This window comes from Papio anubis, chromosome 5 (assembly GCF_008728515.1).
Source record: "Papio anubis isolate 15944 chromosome 5, Panubis1.0, whole genome shotgun sequence".
Lineage (NCBI taxonomy): Eukaryota > Metazoa > Chordata > Mammalia > Primates > Cercopithecidae > Papio > Papio anubis.
The window spans coordinates 141,128,368-141,142,956 of record NC_044980.1 but is presented as its reverse complement, the minus strand read 5'-3'; the positions used below and the strand labels follow the sequence as shown (position 1 = coordinate 141,142,956).

Below are 14,589 nucleotides of genomic sequence, written 5' to 3'. Positions count from 1 at the left end.
CCTCCCTCAGTATCTGTAGGGAATTGGTTCTAGTACCCTGTAAATAACCAAAATCTGTGGATGCTCAAGTCTTTATATAAAGTGGGATAGTATTTGCATATAACCTTCACACATCCTCCTGTATATTTTAAATCATCTCTACAAGGTAGATTTGAACTTCATGGGTCCACTTATATGCAGGGTTTTTTCCCCAACAAATACAGTCAGCTCTCCATTTCTACAGATTCCATATCTGCAGTCAAACTTCAACTGAAAGTATAGTATACAAGTCCTACTTGATATATACAGGTTCCACAGGACGAACTGTGAAACTTGAGTTTGAGCAGATTTTGGTATATACAGGTGTCCTTGAATCCCGAAGAATAATGAGGGATGACTGTACTTATACATAATACAGTGTAAATGCTGTGTAAGTATTTGTCATGTTGAATTTTTTATTTGTACTTTTTCAATTGTTGTATTGTTGTTTTTGTGGTCTTCTAAAAGAATATTTGGTGTACAGTTAGTTGAACCCTGGGATCTGGAGGACTGCTTGTGTGTGTGTGTGTGTGTGTGTATGTATATGTGTATATATACATACACACACACACATATATATGTATGTATTTGAATTGAGTAAGGAGATTCTGATTCACCTCTAATAAAGAAATGATAGATTAGGGGACCACAATTTTACACTAAAGAGCTAATTTTCTAGATCTTTTTATCCCTTATTCCCTAAAGGCATTTGTTCTGTCAGAGCAAACTGTTTTTCCCTTGTTATCGTACTCATTCCTACCTCCCTAGATGTAGCACCTGCTATCTTGTATTTAACATAAAACATATTAAATAAATAAAAAGAGTATCCATGGAAACTCAAGGCCATTATGTACGATTTTTGGTGTAATACATGGCCTAACAAGGCAAGGACCTGGAGATCTTATAAAATCAGTGATTCTTTTTGTTGTTGTTGTTAAGTTCTAGGGTACATGTGCACAACATGCAGGTTTGTTACATATGCATATATGTGCTATGGTGGTGTGCTGCACCCATCAACTTGTCAGCACCCATCAACTCATCATTTACATCAGGTATAACTCCCAATGCCATCCTTTCCCCCTCCCCACTTCCCACAATAGGCCCCAGTGTGTGATGTTCCCCTTCCCATGTCCAAGTGATCTCGTTCAGTTCCCACCTATGAGTGAGAACATGCGGTGTTTGGTTTTCTGTTCTTGCAAGTTTGCTGAGAATGATGGCTTCCAGCTGCATCCATGTCCCTACAAAGGACACGAACTCATCCTTTTTTTATGGCTGCATAGTATTCCATTGAGACGGAGTCTCGCTGTGCTCCCAGGCTGGAGTGCAGTGGCGTGATCTCGGCTCACTGCAAGCTCCGCCTCCCAGGTTCATGCCATTCTCCCGCCTCAGCCTCCCAAGTAGCTGAGACTACAGGCGCCCGCCACCACGCCCGGCTAGTTTTTTGTATTTTTAGTAGAGACGGGGTTTCACCATGTTAGCCAGGATAGTCTCGATCTCCTGACCTCGTGATCCACCCGCCTCGGCCTCCCAAAGTGCTGGGATTACAGGCTTGAGCCACCGCGCCCGGCCGAACTCATCCTTTTTTTATGGCTGCATAGTATTCCACAGTGTATATGTGCCACATTTTCTTAATCCAGTCTGTCACTGATGGACATTTGAGTTGATTCCAAGTCTTTGCTATTGTGAATAGTGCTGCAATAAACATACGTGTGCATGTGTCTTTATAGCAGCATGGAAAATCAGTGATTCTATACTGAAGATTGTGTTGTGACCAGATGCTGTGGGGCTTAGTTCATATTGTTACCAAATCAAAGACATGAGAAAATGAGGTCTAACTCTTAAGGAAGTAAGTCTTAAAAAAATGAATGATTTTCAGATTTCCTAGGGATACCAGGTTCCTCTCAAAGTGCTGGTGTAACTGCACCAGACCAATTTGGCTCAGCTTTTATGTAACAAAGTTGTGAGCTGTTTTTCAGTTGCTATGAATCCCCAGGTTGAAGTGAGCATGTCCATATGAACCAAGGGTGCAACCACAAGCAGAACCTAAGTGCTTGGGCTGAGGAGTGGGAATTGAATTAAAAAGTGAACACTGCATGGAAGGATCCAGGATCCATCAGATCATTGCCTACTGGCATCACCTCATTGTAAGATGTAATCAGATCACACCTCATTACCCTATACTTAAAAAACTCAACCCAGCCCCCAGCTTGGTGAGACAGATTTGATCATTTTTCTTCTGTCCTCTTGCCAGTTAAGTCGCAATAAACCTTTCTTGCTGCGAAATCCTGGCACTTTGGTGTTTGGCTTTCTGTTGCACATGGGCAAAGGGACCCAGTTTGGTTCATTAATAGGAGAGTTTGAATAACAAAAATGAAGTATCTTAGAACAGAAAATTACTCTATAGAGCAATGGAGTAAAAAGAAAGATTGAGCCAAAAGGCCTGGGCTCTCTTTCTGTGTCTGTCAGTACTTAGTAGAATGTTAAATTCTGCCTCATTTTGGGGCATGTTTTCTTACCTGTGAAATAAATAGCTATCCCAAAGGATCCTAAGGGTTTTTTAAAAAAATTCTAAGGCATAATGTCTAGACCAGTTAGGAAAATGCTCTCCTGTCAAACCAAATTTGGGGTAGTTCCAAATGCTACACTTGGAGTGAAGCTCTAGGGAGATCAAGATGTTGATGGATCTGGATACCAAGTCTCATGAATGGATAAAAGAACTGGGATAATTTACTATGGAGAGGTAAAGATTTAGGAAGACATGAGGTGTCTTTCAGCTCCTTTGGGCCTTCAAGTAGAATAAAAAGCTCATTTTTGGTCTCCAGACACAGATTAGGACAAATAGCTAACATTTACATTATTTCTCATAAAAACTCTGTCAGTAGGTACTATTAATATAAGTATCTCCAATACGCAGATGAGAAGATTGAGGCAAAAATGGTTAAATTGTTCCCTCAAGGCCACAGTGATAACAAGTGTTACTGGTGGAATTCAAACCTAGGAAATCTGACTCCAGAGCTTGCCAACTTTACTATATTATTTAGCATTTTGGTTCAACATAAAGAGTTTGTTGAATATAAGGACTATTCTATTTATCATTGCATCTTGGGCTCTTAGCCCAATGCCTGACACATTATATGGGTTAAAAGATTAAGTGAATAAGCAATTGTCTCAAACTCCTGGCCTCAAGCAATCCTCCCACCTACCCTTTCAAGTAGCTGAGATTATAGGCGCAAGCCACGGTGTCTTGAAGGAACGATTTTCTGAACACTCAAGATGCCTAACAATGAAAACAAGCTGCCTTATGGAGGCCTTAATACCTTGTCTTCAGGGCTGTTGAGACAGAAGCAGAAGGTGAATGATGATCTCTCAAACATGGGGAATAAGATTTCTTTATGAGTGAGAAGTTGAAGGAGGAGATGTTTACATAGTCTTTTTTTAGACGCTGTGATTCTATGATTCAATGATTTCTCAATAGTCATAGAAATGAATTTCCAAAATTCCCTCCAGCTGAAAAGTATACTCACCCATCTGTGAGATGACAGTATCTCTAAACTTTGTGGACAGAAGGTATTTAAGGGACTGCTGTTGCCTTGGGAAGAGTAATGACAATGGTGGAAGGGAGATATACACTGAAGACAGAGGCAGAGGCAAAGGCAAAGGCAAAGACAAAGGGACAGGAGTCAAGTGCTACTCTCTTGCGTTGAGGTGACCAAGGTGGTAAGGTGGATTCAAAAGAGATGACCTGGTAATGTCAGCCAAATCCCTATACTCACATTATATTCAAGCAAGAGATTTCATGTTGATTATTAAATTACCTTTTAGTAATTCAAGGTGGTAAAACACATGCTAGAAATACTGTGTCTCTCAGTATCCATGGGGAATTGGTTCCAGGATTCCCCACAGATACCAAAATCACAGATTACCAAGTCCCTTATATAAAATGGTATAATATTTGCATATAATGTATACACATCTTCCCATATACTTTAAAACATCTCTAGATTACTTATAATACCTAATACATTGTAAATGCAATGTAAATATTATACTATATTGTTGAAGGAATAAAAACAAAAGAATCGTACATGTTTAGTACAGATACGATCATCTTTTATTTTTCCAAATATTTTTGATATGCAATTGATTGAATCCATGGATGTGGAACCCATGGATATAAAGGGCCAACTATATTTGCTGACCTATGAGAAGGCTTCATATAGAAAAAGAATGGTTAGAACCAGAAAACAGATATAGGGATACATAACCTCAAATCCCTCAGGAATATCCCCTATTCTGCTGATCTGGAGAGCTTCTTCAAATCAACAGCCATCACAAATGTAGATTCACCTTCATAAAATAACTAATGAAAATGTCTTTCAATGTGTTATAGGGTCCATAGTAATCAGTTTTATCCAAATACTACCTGTGTTCCGGTATCACCTAATGGTTTAGCAAGCATATTCTAATAACAATGCCAACAATAACAACAACATAAACAACATCACGTACATAATTTGAAATTGTTATAGTTTCTAGGTACTTTCCTTCCATATCTGTTAATCTTCATAATAGTTTTGAAAAGTAAGTATCACTAATACCACTTTTACATCTATGCAAGAGAGTCTCCTTTGCCCTAGACCCCTGTTTTAAAGACCTGTTTTAAAGGCCTCCCTCCAGGTCTTCTCCATCCATGCCTCTCTCCAAAGGGCTTGGAGCTTGTAGGTCAAGGACATCTGCCCAGCGCAAAACTTTTAATCCCCTTCTTGTTTATACCTTGGAATCCTAAACTTTTGAATTCACTTCCTAAGCAAACTTTAACCTGCTTACAGGGCCTGTGTGAACTTCTTCTTCAGGTCATCTCCCTCAAGGCAGACTACATTTCTGATATGCACCTTCTTTACTCCAAAGTATGACCTAAGGGTGAATATTTGCAGTAGTTTGGATGAAGATTGGACATGCAGGCTTTGGTATGCAGGACCGTGTTCACACTGCTCTTATGAGGCATAACAGAACTAGGTTGGATAGAGACCAGTGGCAGACCAGGAGAGAGACTGATGCTCTGTGGCTAACTTCTCTCATGCTGCTAGATTCCCACAGGAAATTCTTAAGGAATTTGAGAATCTTAAGTTTGAGTCTGAGCTTTCATGTTGTAATGAAGATATATTTGCCAAGATATAAGAATAGAATTGTATTTAAACATGTGTAAGCTATAAATTTTAAATAGTTTCTAAATACATTGTAGATATAGAATGCAAGAGCTTCCATTTTAATTCTTGCCTGGAGCCCAGCACCTGTTAGGGATGGACCTGGGTATTACTATCACTAAAAGTGTGTTAAAAATTCTGAGATAAATAACAAGTAACTTACTTATGATCATAAAGTGAGATTAAAATTTTTTAAATGCTCTATTGAAATATGATTGACATAAATATCTGTATATATTTAGCGATAGAATTTAGTGTATTTGAAGATAAGTATATACTTCTGAAACCATCATAACAATTAATGCAATAAATTTATCCAGTATCTCCAAAAATTTCCTTCTGCCTCCTTTTACTGTGTGCTTTGTTTTCTTTTGTTTTTCCTTTTCTGGTAAAAGCGCTTAAAATAAAAATCTATCCTCTTAGCAAAATTTTAAACATAAAATACAGTATTGTTAACCACAGGCCCTGTATTGTAGGGTAGATCTTTAAAACTGGAACTTTGTACCCTTTGATCAACATCTCCTCATTTCCTTCTCCTTCCATTCCCTGACAACAACCATTATACTCTCTGCTTCTATGAGTTTGACTATTTTAGTTTCTACATATAAGTGAGATCATGTGATATTTTGTGTTTCTGTGTCTGGCTTATTTTAATTAGCACAATGTCTGCCAGATCATCCATGTTATTGCAAATGGCAGCATTTCCTTCTTTTCTAAAAGACTGAATGATATTTCATTATACATGTGGTATGTAGCACATTTAAAAAAATCATTCATTTATCGATGTCTAATAGAACAGAGTAGAGAGCCCAGAAATAAACCCACACGTATATAGTCAGTTGATCTTTGACAAGGATGACAAGGATATACATTGGGGAAAAGATAATGCCCTCAATAAACGATGTAGGGAAAATTATATATCAACATGCAAAGAATAGAATTGGAACCTTATGTCACACCATGTACACAAGTCAATTTGAAACAGATTAAAAAGTTAAATGTTAGACAGAACGATAAAACTCTTAGAAGAAAACATAGGGAAATAGCTTATAGCCATTGGATTAGGCAATGATTGATTGGAAATGGTACTAAAAGCACAGATAACAAAAAGGAAAATAGACAAGTGGAATTAAATAAAATTAAAAGACTGCTACATGGCAAAGGAAACAACAAATTTAAAGGTGACCTACATGATAGGAAAAAAATATTTGCATACTATATATCTAATAAGGAATAAATTCCAAAATATGTGAGAAACTCCTATAACTCAATAGCAAAAAACCTAATAACCTGTTTAAAGATGGGAAAAATAACCTGAATAGGCATTTTTTTCCAAAGAGGAACAACTGGCCCACGGGTATATGAAAAGGTACTCAACATAACTAATTATCAGAGAAATACAAATCAAAACCACAATGACATATCATCTCACACCTGTTAGGATGGCTATTATCAGTAAAAAAAAAAAAAAAAAAAAGAAAAGAAAAGATAAGTGTTAGAAAGGATGTGCAAAAGTTGGAACTTTTGTATGTGGTTAGTGGGAATGGAAATTGGTGCATCTGCTTTAGGGGATTTCTCAAAAAATTAAAAATAGGAGTACTATTTGATCTAGCTATCTCACTTCTGGATATATAACTAAAGAAACTGAAATCTGGATCTCAGAGGTATATCTACACTCCCATGTTCATTGCAGTATTATTTGCAATAGCCAAGATATGAAAACTACCTAGCTTTTATTTTTTAGTAGTCCTGCCTTACTTCTGGAGACCTCATCTTATTAAATACCCTAATAACATTTTTTTTTGCCTGTGGAGAAATCAAGTAACAGTTGTACTCTCAGGTTTTTTTTTTTTGGTTTGTTTGTTTTTTTGTTTTTCGGCAACTCACTAACATTTCTTTCTTTAACCCCATCATCAAGTTTTTAGGAACCCATTGTGGAAGGAGGATGAACTGTTCTATCAGGCTATTGAATACATGGCTGAGTTCAGTGATATCCTGTCGTGATTTCAGAGTGTGTCTTCTAGAATAATCTTTAACATTTGTTCAACACGTGTTTATTAAATGTGACCTCTAAGTGTGTTTACATTCTATGTTAGGCCACGGGAGCAGGAGATGATTTGGATGTGATTCCACTTATCAAGAGGTCCATACTCCAGTGGTGGAGTTTTGCTTATCAGCAGACAATTACATTTCAATGTGGCAAATAACAGAAAAATATATATCATGTAGTGTAGTAGTAGTATCAAAAATTGAGACAGCAAATATCGTTGGAGGAGAGTGAGTGGATAAGTCATCAAAGAAGAGGTTCTAGCTGAAGGATGGGGAAGCAGTCTTTAGTCACATTTGCAGGGTAAGGCCTGTGTCTTCCAAAAGCATTCTCCCAGTGTCCCTAGCTAGTGATCGTTTCATCCTCTGATCGCCTGTAATATGTAAAATCTGTTATTTTGTATTTATCCTCTGGATTTTGGTATTATTTATTTGTTTTTGCAAATGACCTGTCTCCCAGATGCAAGTTCCATAAAGTCAGGAAACTTTTTTCTGTTTCTTTGAGCTCCTAAAGAGTAGCCATTGGAAATTTTCAAGTAAGAAATAACACAATGAAAATGCTGCTCAGGCTCAATTATTGTTCATTCAAAAGTATTGATTGATTGGCAATTAAATGTAAGGAATTGTATTTAGGTTATATCTTCCAAGTACATCATATCTTCTCAACTACAAAGAAAACTCAGTAAGGGCAGAAATAATGTTGATACTGTTCGTTGTTTTATCCCCAGATGTCAACACAATACCATGCATTTAGGAATTCAATTATTTTTGTTTGATGACTAATATGTGCAAGAGTTTTAAGGATGATTAAGACACCTTCCTTGGTCTCCAAAAGTTACGTATCTAAATAGGGGTGTAAGACAAATTTCAGACCTGGTGTTAGGGATCAAAAATTTTAAAAAGTAGTGGAAAGATTAAAAAAAAAGAAAATGACCCAATGGAACATGCATGCAGACCAGTCCACTTGGGTGAGTAGGAAGAGTCAGAATTCTAATCTAGGGCAGTTCTCTATGCCATACTTCAGGGGATGTCAGCTGCTGCTGGTAAAAGTACATTTTCTGGTTATCAGAAGTTGAGGCTTCAGTCTTCTTATTTATGAAACATTTTCCTTTATTTGTTTTTCAGGTTTCAGTAAAGAATCTACACAAGCAAGCAAACCATAGGGTTTATTTCCCTGGCCTGGGTTAGAAAAAAAAGTATGTTTTGGGCTTTTGAGCTGCTGATTCCCATGATTCGCCAAGAGGGAAATTTCTGGCAGAAAGAAGCTATTAGCCGTTATTTATGACTAAAGTAAATCCAAAAGATAGAATTCCATACCAAAATTTTTAGAACGAATTTCCTTAAGGTCCATTTTATTTAAAAATCAAGTTAAGCAATGTTTAAAATTAAGTATTTTACTTCAAAAGAATTTCCTTTAGGTGCAGTTAAAAAGCATCTTACTTAAAAAATAATTTTTAAGCCTTTTACTTAAAAAAATCATCCTTTTCTTGGAAAATGATTGCCTCTTTTGCTCAGAATGCACTATAAGACATTTCAGAACCTCTTTACCTTCCCATTTGTAAACACTTAAATGCATTAATACTTGCTTCATGAAAGGAAAGACAAATGCTAAATACTAAGCCTGTAAGCATTTTCTTAGCGTTACACTTCACCATTATGACTCAGAAAACTCACGGCAACTTGTCAATTTTAATGGAAAGGATTGCAGCCCAGTAATATCTTAGTGACTGATGTAATGTATTAAATAGAAATCTTTTTTAATTAATACCTTTTGTCATTATTTTTATTAATTTTTATTTTCAAGGTGATCAAAATAGCTTAAAAGCTTCCTTTTATTCTAGATTATTAGCATTTTCTCAGGGGGTAGGTAGAAGGTGAGAGGATCTGAATAAACTGCCAGATATATGTTATCCTTGTTTTTCTTCACAAATATTATGTCTTGCAAATAATTAAAATGAAGGATGTGTACTTCCTCAGAGTTGACTGTAATTTTATTCATTTTTTTGATATGGTACTAATGTGTCTTTCGAGATGATCACTTCAAAACTTTAGACAATTTCAGTCTATATAATAAATCCTTCATATCCACTTTTGAGGCTTCTAGCACAACAAAGGTGTCTTAGGTTTAGCAAAAAGTTTAAACCATTTGCTAATTTTTAACATATAAGAACCAAAAATCTGAATTCTTTCTAGCTGTCAGAGCTGTTCAGGAATGTGTTGTGCAAAGAGAGAAAGTGAGTTTCCTGTCACTAGAAGTATTTCATGTGGTCCAGTAGACAACTTGGTGGGCTTCCGGGGGAAATAAATGAAGCAGTAGATTTGATGAGAGGATATTTTATGATCCTCTGGCTCATCTTAGTAACCATCTTGTGCTGTGAGAAAAACAACCTAATTTTTATAAAACTGTACATCAGTAGAATATTACTCCTTAGAGGGACTATATGACACATTAAATTCTAAAAGAAATCTCTGAAATGAGATTTACTTTAAAACAAGTATAGGAAATAAGTCCTTTATATATTTAACTTTGGAGCAAAAATGTTAATTTTTGGAATAGATTTTTGTTTACAGGTTTGTAATCTTTTGTGTATTACCACTGTTAGTGACAGTTTCTTCTAAGAAAAGATTTTTATATTTTTAAATAATGTATATTAACTGTTCTGAGCTATTATTAATTTCAGGGATTTGGATTTTCCAATTAAATCTGCCAGACTGTAAGTACAAAAAATCATGTCTTATCTACCTCCTGTGAGATGAATGAAAGAGGCAAATCTCTGTGAATTGCTAACCTTCTCAAAGCTCTTGTTCTTTATAAAATGTGGATCTAATCACATCTATCTCATGTATTTGTAGTGAGGAATAATAAAAGCAATCAAACATGTTTAGGCTTGGTATAGTGTGTTATAAACAGCAAAGACTAAATTTTAGTCATTATATTTAGTTTTGTCTTAAGTTATCCACCCAGATGATTACAAAATTTCCATCAGTATCTTTTACTATCCCAGAGTACCTACTCTGAATTTCTAATCAATTGCTGAACATTGCTACTTGAGTATCTTGCAGTATCTGCAGAGTTAAAGTGTCCAAAATTTAACTCATCTTCCTCCCGTCAACCTGTTCCTACCACTTACTTATTCTTCTACATGTTGTGACCCTATTGTTTTTAAGGCACTGGCAAGGGTTCTGAGATTATATAAGACACAATGCTGGCCAAATACCACCACAGACTCTAGTGGAGACAAGAATGACAAAATCTCTTGCAAAATGTAAGGCACATTAAGTAGGAGGGGTTGGAACACATTAAGGACAACAAATTCTGCACCTAATTTTATAGAAAACTGACTGAGAAGTAATAACATCACCGTGTAAGCAATGGTCCAAACCAAAAACATCAACACCGTCCTAAATATTTAACTACTTCTAATCATGCATATAGTTTGCCAACTCTTTTTCAGTTCTGTTTCTGAAATTTATCTCCAATCTTCCATGCTCTGCTTTTTTCTCCTGTTGACTAATTTTATTTAGATCCACATTATAATTTCCAAATGTCTCGTAACTTTTCTCCTTTGCTCTCTCTCCTCATTCTACCATCCTCCATAACTCAGCAGAGAGCTGCCCTCTCCTTTCTCCTTTTATTTCCCAGCATCTCTTCACCTCACTGCTATGCAGAAGGCAGTATGGTATAGTGTTTAAAAGTGGAGACTGTGCTGCTAAACTTTTTGTCTCAAATCGCATTTAAACTTGGGCAAATTGCTTAACCTTTATGTGACCTTTTCCATTGGTAAAATGGTGGAGTAGTACCTACCTCATATAGTTGTTTTGAACATTAAATTCATTTATATGAATTAAGCACTTAGAATAGTAGTTGTCATGTAAAAAAGGACTATATGTATTTTCTATCATTATTTTTACTACTTCCATCTGGAGAGAAATTTTTCTCAAGCACAGGCCTGCTTAGAAGCTCCCTATTAATACTGTATACGGTGCTGTGGCTGCAAGATGGAGGCTGACTTTCTCAATACTCTACAGTGGTCTTCACTACCCCAAGCTACCTCAGGTCTTTTCATAGCCCTAGGAGAGCTCTTGAGTCCCACTACCAAACCTGCGCCCACTACCCTCAGACAAATACTTCATTTTAGTTCTAGTCAAATTCTCACTGCTCCCAAATCAAGGTAAAGTACTTTAATCCCTATGATTTGCAGCCTCTCATTGCTTGCTTAGAAAAAAATATCCTACTTATTGTTCAAAACCAACTTACTCATCATTTCACAAACACGCCTCTGCCACTTCTTTTACAGAACACATGCATCTTGGGAAAACAAAATGGCAATAGCTGACATTTATCCAATACTGGCTAGCTACCAGGAGCCCTCTGAAAACCCTACATGTGGTTACTGCTTAACTCTTGCAATCCTTTTAGGTAAATACTATAATTTTCCTAAAGAAAAAGAAACCAAAACAGAAAAGTTAAGTAAAACTTTCAGGATCATATAACTGTTAATTGATGAACCTATTACTTGAGCCCAACCCTATGACTTTACAGTCAATAATCTTGATTTGTATGCTTATTTTATACTGTTTTACTTACAAGTCTCAGCCTCAGAGACAACTAAGTGTGATGCTTAGATTGCTCGCCCACTAATTGAAAGTTTTTATTCCCCTATATGAAAATTGTCTAAAATATATTAACAATTTTCACAATGAATCAAAATAGAAAGGCTAAATCATGTTCTTCATCCCTTGATGGGTAAGTAAAGACATATATGACCATTTTGTAATAATATGAGGTAGTTGCTATAATTTGGGTATTTGTCCCCACCCAAATCTCATGTTAAAATGTGATCCCCAATCTTGGAGGTGAAGCCTGGTGGGATGTGTTTGGATCACGGGGGCAGATCTCTCATGAATGGTTTGGGCCACCTTAGTGATAAGTGAGCTCTTAGTGACAAGTGAGGTCTTCCTCTGAGTTGACACAAGTTCTGGTCACTTAAAAGTGTGTGGCACCCCCAATCCTTTACTTCTGCTTTTACCATGTGATGTTACTGCTCCCACTTTGCCTTCCACCATGACTGAAATCTCCCTGAGGCTTCACCAAAAGCCAAGCAGATGCCAGCATCAAGCTTCCTGTATAGCTGTAGAATCATGATATTAAACTTCTTTTGTTTATAAATTACCCAGTCTCAAGTATTTCTTTTTAGCAATGCAAGAATGGCCTAACATAGGAGTACTCCTAGAATTTTTACAATGTGCAAAGGGCTATGTTGAGCTCTTTGTAAGACTTACGGCGTTTAAGCTCCTGGCAATCCAAAGAGGCATATAATTATTTTCATTTCATAAGTGAGGAGACTGAAGTCCAGAAAAAGTCATTTATTCTAGCCACATAGTGACAAAGCTGGGAATCAGCAGAATTTTGCCTGACTCTGAAGCCAGAACATATATGGCTACTATGTTCTATTAACTTCATTTAATGATGGTTTGAATCTAAAATACTTTCAGTGAAACCAGCTTTGATATTCAGATGGGTAAATACTTAGCTACATAACAAAATTATATGGCATATCAAATATATTTCTGATAAGTGACTCCAAATCATGTATTTTACATGTTGAAAAATATATGAAAGGGCTTTTGATTTTTGAGATAGAAAAATTTATCCCAACTTTTAGATTACATAAAAATAATAATTATATACTACATGTTGTGGAATGACCGCTTTCTCTGGGACACATGTTTTCCATCTAGAATAAAATAAAAACAATTTTTTGAAAAAAATATGGTTATTTGCTTCAGTTATTAGTCTGTGCCACTGAAATACAGTTCTCTTCAAGGCTTTGAATTAAAATAATTATCAGGGTTGATTCACTCAGCAAGTGTGGGAATGCTATGGTTGCTCTTTGAGAGAGGTTGAGGGGAGAATAGAATACAGGAAAAAGGGCCTTGGCCTGGGAAAGTGACCATCATCATCACGAGAGATGAATTTAGTAAATAATGCCAGACCATATTTAGTACTCAATAAATATGGAATGGATAAAAGCATGATATATTTTTAAACCTTTAAAATCTTGTGTCAATCATAGATGATGAGTTGAATCAATGTTGATTTCTATTCAATAAAGTAAGAATATTCTATAAACAAACAGGTCAATAATGGGCTGGGGGGGTTTTCTTGACAAGAGAGTTGTTGCATCAAAGCAAAGATTAGATAGTGATCACCTTCAGGGATCCCACAGGGAACTTTCTTATACAGTAAAATGTTGGATTAGATGAGCTTTATGCTCCACTCCACTCCTGAGACAATGTGATTCAGTGATTTATTGATGGAGAGAGAAAAATGCATAACAAAAACAAAAACAAAATAGACTTGCTCATTTTTGAGATGAAAGAATCTTAGAATTCTTGGACTCAGGTTGTCAGTTCAGAAGATAAATCAAAGTGGTAGGATCAAGAGACACTATTGCTTCCATGATGCTCAAAGTGGCTAAAGGTGGAGGCAAAAGAAGTAACCTACTGTTACTAATCTAGCCCATTAAAGGCTTGAATTATGTCCTAGTTAGATGTGTCATCTCTATTAAGAAATGACTGTTTCCCAGATCATGGCACTACAACAGGTTTAAAATAATGAATCATTGGAAATAATTCCTGTGAAATATTATTACATAATATGACCCAAGTTAATGCTATGTTACATTTGAATGGTACATGAATAATTATTATTGTGTTCACATATGTTATGTTATTAGACTCACATATAAGTCTGGGGTGGATATTACCTATCATCTCCATTTTATAGAGGAGGAAACTGGCCCTTGGAGAAGCTAAATAACTTGCTCAAAATCTCATAACTAGTGAATTTCTGAAATAAGTCTTAAAAGTAGATTCCTGGGTTCAGAACTCATTTTCTACAATGGCACCATTTTCATGTGAGTCTGCTGCAATGATCAGTAAGCCTCTCATCACCAGTTGTCTTGGTTCTCTACCCAGATCCCTCTTCTGGAACCCTGTCAGGTCAAGTTCTACATTGGTCATAAATCTGAGGAATCCATTCACTGATCTTGGTTGACAAGGCTCAGCTAGTAACCCAGGTTCTTTAACAGAGAATGACTTTGTTAAGAGTGTAGAATTTGGTGGTGCAATTAATGGAGATAGGGAGAGAGCTAACTGAACACCTGCTGTGAATCTACCTGTTCTCTGTTGGAAGTTGCTTACATGAGTTTCCTTAGAGGGAAGATCACTAGCATTCTCAGGCACTAGAATGAAGATCCATGTGTATATCTTAAGAATCAGATGGTACAGAAGCTGAACTGTCCCTGATGCTTTGGCC

General features: G+C 36.2%; 1 long non-coding RNA gene across 2 annotated transcripts in view; it reads left to right on the top strand.

Moving 5' to 3' along the window:
- The window catches only part of LOC110743544, a 90,356-nt gene that overhangs the window by 20,735 nt on the left and 55,032 nt on the right, over positions 1-14,589 (top strand). The gene's annotated exons all lie outside the window — the stretch shown is intronic.